Source organism: Lolium perenne, chromosome 7 (genome assembly GCF_019359855.2).
Source record: "Lolium perenne isolate Kyuss_39 chromosome 7, Kyuss_2.0, whole genome shotgun sequence".
Classification (NCBI taxonomy): Eukaryota; Viridiplantae; Streptophyta; class Magnoliopsida; order Poales; family Poaceae; genus Lolium; species Lolium perenne.
This window is the reverse complement of record NC_067250.2, coordinates 180629952-180635951: the sequence shown is the minus strand read 5'-3', so window position 1 is coordinate 180635951 and position 6000 is coordinate 180629952.

The window sequence follows — 6000 nt, the reverse complement described above, 5'->3', positions numbered from 1 at the left end:
CGAAGAGAAGTCGTTTTGGGTTTCAAACATGGAAATTTCAAAAACCCTTCCCAAAAGCCTCATTTTGGAGTGACTAAGAAGGATGCAGGCTTACCTTTTCATTTTCATGCTTTAAACTTGTTTAACTCTTGGTTAAACCTATGATTTGACCAAGAGCAAATGGGCATAAAAATTCAGAAAAAATCAAAAAATGAAAACCAAAGCACATAGTATTCTTATGTCATATATTAAGCATTCAAGTTGATAAACAAGGTCTAGACATATTCAAACCAGAAAAATCATGTATCTACCCTAACCCTAAACTATGTCTTATGAAGTCAAGAATGAAGAGACGTGGTTTTGGGTTTCAAACATGGAAATTTCAAAAACCTTCCCAAAAGATTCATTTTTGAGTGACTAAGAAGGATGCAGGCTTACCTTTTTATTTTCATGTTATAAACTTGTTTAAATCTTGGTTAAACCTAGGATTTGACCAAGATCAAATGGACATAAAAATTCAGAAAAAATCAAAAAAATGAAAACCAAAGCACATAGTATTCTCATGTCACATATAGTAAGCATTCAAGTTGATAAACAAGGTCTAAACATATTCAAACAACAAACCATGTATCTACCCCCTAACCCTAAACTCTGTCTTATGAAGTCAAGCATGAAGAGAAGTGGTTTTGTGTTTCAAACATGGAAATTTCAAAAACCTCCCAAAAGCTTCATTTTAGAGTGACTAAGAAGGATCCAGGCTTACCTTATCATTTTCATGTTTTAAACTTGTTCAAATCTTGGTCAAACTTATGATTTGACCAAATTCAAATGGGCATAGAAATTGGGAGGAATGGTACATGAATTACAATTCAAGAAAACACAAGGTAACTTAAATACTTGGATGCCCCAAAGATGTGTGGAAGCCCAAAACAATGGCAAAACATGTGCACACGCAGCATCCAATTCAAGTAGAACACATACCAGGCACCAATAGTTTGACCTAAATTTGAAATCAAAGAGAAGGTGATTAGAAAAAATCGAAATTGGCAAAGCAAAGCATGAAATCATGAATTTGTGATGCACTATAGCTATGAAAAGTATAAAACAATGCATACCAAAATGATTTTTTTAGAGGAATACTAGTTCAACTTATTTAATTTTATATTAGTAGCCCGAAATCGAACCAGTAGTTGGATATTTTTGAACTTGATCTGTAGTAGTGGGCAAAACCCTAGATTAACCTATTTAATCATAGATTCGTAGGTCGATTTTTCTACTTTTATATTATTACTATGCAGCACACGTGTGTTTGCCCGTCGAGTGAAACTCGGAGGAAGAGGGATCACTCGGAAGGAGAGAAGAAGGGAGAGAATTATGGTGTCTGCCCTTTTTCGGGTGATGATGTTGACTGTTCTGCAGGTTTTGTCAGTGAGCAGGAGGTGCGAGCGAGCGAGTGAGCGAGTCGAGCGAGGCCGAGAATGAGAGATTTTTTTTGTGAGAGGAACAACCGAATCCTGAAGGACCCAGAGACTTCGGTCGCATCTGATGAGTTTGCGTACCTACCGCACTTGGCTTGTGCTCCTTTGAAGTGTGGGACCTCACGCATGGGCACCACACGTAAGTGACAGACCTGTTGGTTTAAAAACTCAGTTGATTATTATACTACTCCTATGGATTCAAGGGTAGGAAAGCCAAGTTAACTCATTTACATGACATTATTTTTTCCATGAAGCCAAGTCAACTCATATATCAATTGGTACATTTTGGAGTGACTAAGAAGGATCCAGACTTACTTTCTCATTTTCATGTTTTAAACATGTTTAAATCCTAGTCAAACCTATGATTTGACCAAGATTCAAATGGGCATAAAAATTCAAAAAAATCAACAAAAAAAAACATGTCGTCTTCTTATGTCATGTAGTAAGCACTCAAGGTGATAAACATGGTCTAGACATATTCAAACCAGAGAAATCGATCATATATCTACCCCTAACCCTAAAGTTTGTCTTCTGAAGTGTCGATCAAGCACGAAGAGAAGTCGTTTTGGGTTTCAAACATGGAAATTTCAAAAACTTCCCAAAAGCTTCACTTTGGAGTGACTAAGAAGGATCGATGCATGCTTACCTTTTCATTTTCATGTTTTATACTTGTTTAAATCTTGGTCAAACCTAGGATTTGACCAAGATTCAAAATGTGCATCAAAATTCAAAAAAAATTAGAAAAATTTAAAACCAAATTAAAGCACAAAGTTTTCTTATGTCATATAGTAAGCATTAAAGTTGATAAACAAGGTCTAGACACGTATTCAAACAAAAGACAAATCATGTATCTACACCACTAACCCCTAAACTCTATCTTATGAAGTCAACAGCATGAAGAGAAGTGGTTTTGGGTTTCAAACATGGAAATTTCAAAAACATCACAAAAGCTTCATTTTAGAGTGACTAATAATATAAGAAGGATCCATGCTTACCACCTTTTCATTTTCATATTTTAAACTTGTTTAAATCTGTGTCAAATTACACCTATGATTTGACCAAAAGATTCAAATGGGCATAAAATTTTTAAAAAAAATCAGAAAAATGAAAAACAAAAGTATATAGTCTTCTTATGTCATATAGTAAGCATTCAAGTTGATAAACAAGGTTTGCACATATTCAAACCTAGGCAAAGCATGTATCTACCCCCTAGCCCCTAAACTCTATCTTATGAAGTCAAGCATGAAGAGAAGTGGTTTTGGGTTTCAAACATGAAAATTTCAAGAACATCCCAAAAATTTCATTTTAGAGTGACTATAAGAAGGATACATGCTTCCCCTTTTCATTTTCATGTTTTATACTTGTTTAAATCTTGGTCAAACCTAGGATTTGACAAAGATTCAAATGTGCATCAAAATCAAAAAAATAAAAACCAAAGCACATAGTATTCTCATGTCACATATATATAGTAAGCATTCAAGTTGATAAACAAGGTCTAAACATATTCAAACAAGACAAATCATGTATCTACCTGATGTCTACGGGTGCTTCTATTCTTGTAGACAGTGTTGGGCCTCCAAGAGCAGAGGTTTGTAGAACAGCAGCAAGTTTCCCTTAAGTGGATCACCCAAGGTTTATCGATCTCAGGGAGGAAGAGGTCAAAGATATCCCTCTCATGCAACCCCGCAACCACAAAACAAGAAGTCTCTTGTGTCCCCAACACACCTAATAGGTGCACTAGTTCGGCGAAGAGATAGTGAAATACAGGTGGTATGAATAAGTATGAGCAGTAGTAACAGCGCCAGAAAAGTGCTTTGCTGTCCAGGACTGGCGTGTGGTTGATGGTGGTAATATTGCGGACAGTACAGATGCAGTAGAACAGTAAACAAACAGCGATAGCAGTATTTAGGAACAAGGCCTAGGGATCATACTTTCACTAGTGGACACTCTCAACATTGATCACATAACAGAATAAATAGATAGATGCTAGACTCTACACCCTCTTGTTGGCTGATGAACACCACTAACTGTGTAGGATTACACGAACCCTCAATGCCGGAGTTAACAAGCTCCACAATATTCGATGTTCATATTTAAATAACCTTAGAGTGCACGACAGATCAACACAACTAAACCAAGTACTAACATAGCATGCACACTGTCACCTTCACGCTACGAAAGGAGGCATAGATCACATCAATACTATCATAGCAATAGTTAACTTCATAATCTACAAGAGATCACAATCATAGCCTACGCCAAGTACTACACGATGCACACACTGTCACCATTACACCATGCAGGAGGAATAGAGTACTTTAATAACATCACTAGAGTAGCACATAGATGAATTGTGATACAAAACACATTGTAATCATAAAGGGATATAAATAAGCACTTCACTATGCCATTCATAACAGTGAATAAGTATTCTGTGAAATATAGCCTAAGAGACCCACACGGTGCACACACTGTCACCTTTACACACGTGGGACAAGGAGTCTCCGGAGATCACATAAGTAAAATCCACTTGACTAGCACAATGACATCTAGATTACAAGCATCATCATATGAATCTCAATCATGTAAGGCAGCTCATGAGATTATTGTATTGAAGTACATAGGGAGAGAGATGAACCACATAGCTACCGGTACAGCCCCGAGCCTCGATGGAGAACTACTCCCTCCTCATGGGAGACAGCAGCGTTGATGGAGATGGCGGTGGTGTCGATGGAGGAGCCTTCCGGGGGCACTTCCCCGTCCCGGCGGCGTGTGATACGTCTCCGACGTATCGATAATTTCTTATGTTCCATGCCACATTATTGATGATATCTACATGTTTTATGCATACTTTATGTCATATTTATGCATTTTCTGGAACTAACCTATTAACAAGATGCCGAAGAGCCGATTCTTTGTTTTACTGCTTTGTTTTGGTTTCAGAAATCCTAGTAAGGAAATATTCTCGGAATTGGACGAAATCAACGCCCAGGGGCCTATTTTCACACGAAGCTTCCAGAAGACCGAAGAGTCAACGAAGTGGGGCCACGAGGTGGCCAGGAGGTAGGGCGGCGCGGCCCAGCCCTTGGCCACGCCGGCCTGTCTCTTGGGCCCCTCGTGACACCCCCTGACCTACCCTTCCGCCTACAAATAGCCTTCGTCGCGAAACCCCCAGTACCGAGAGCCACGATACGGAAAACCTTCCAGAGACGCCGCCGCCGCCAATCCCATCTCGGGGGATTCAGGAGATCGCCTCCGGCACCCTGTCGGAGAGGGGAATCATCTCCCGGAGGACTCTACGCCGCCATGGTCGCCTCCGGAGTGATGAGTGAGTAGTCTACCCCTGGACTATGGGTCCATAGCAGTAGCTAGATGGTTGTCTTCTCCTCATTATGCTTCATTGTCGGATCTTGTGAGCTGCCTAACATGATCAAGATCATCTATCTGTAATGCTATATGTTGTGTTTGTTGGGATCCGATGGATAGAGAATACTATGTTATGTTGATTATCAATTTATATCTATGTGTTGTTTATGATCTTGCATGCTCTCCGTTATTAGTAGAGGCTCTGGCCAAGTTTTTGCTAGTAACTCCAAGAGGGGGTATTTATGCTCGATAGTGGGTTCATGTCTCCATGAATCTGGGGGAGTGACAGAAACCTCTAAGGTTATGGATGTGCTGTTGCCACTAGGGATAAAACATTGATGCTATGTCCGAGGATGCAGTTATTGATTACATTACGCGCAATACTTAATGCAATTGTCTGTTGTTAGCAACTTAATACTGGAAGGGGTTCGGATGATAACCTGAAGGTGGACTTTTTAGGCATAGATGCATGCTGGATAGCGGTCTATGTACTTTGTCGTAATGCCCAATTAAATCTCACTATACTCATCATAATATGTATGTGCATGGTCATGCCCTCTCTATTTGTCAATTGCCCAACTGTAATTTGTTCACCCAACATGCTATTTATCTTATGGGAGAGACACCTCTAGTGAACTGTGGACCCCGGTCCAATTCTCTATACTGAAATACAATCTACTGCAATACTTGTTCTACTGTTTTCTGCAAACAATCATCTTCCACACTATACATCTAATCCTTTGTTACAGCAAGCCGGTGAGATTGACAACCTCGCTGTTTCGTTGGGGCAAAGTACTTGGTTTGTGTTGTGCAGGTTCCACGTTGGCGCCGGAATCCCTGGTGTTGCGCCGCACTACATCTCGCCGCCATCAACCTTCACGTGCTTCTTGACTCCTACTGGTTCGATAAACCTTGGTTTCTTACTGAGGGAAACTTGCCGCTGTGCGCATCACACCTTCCTCTTGGGGTTCCCAACGGACGCGTGTCGAAAGGAAAGACAATACGTCAACCACGCGCATCAAGCAAATTTCTGGCGCCGTTGCCAGGGAGATCAAGACACGCTGCAAGGGGAGTCTCCACATCCCAATCTCTTTACTTTGTTTTTGTCTAGCTTAGTTTTATTTACTACTTTGTTTGCTGCACTAAATCAAAATACAAAAAAATTAGTTGCTAGTTT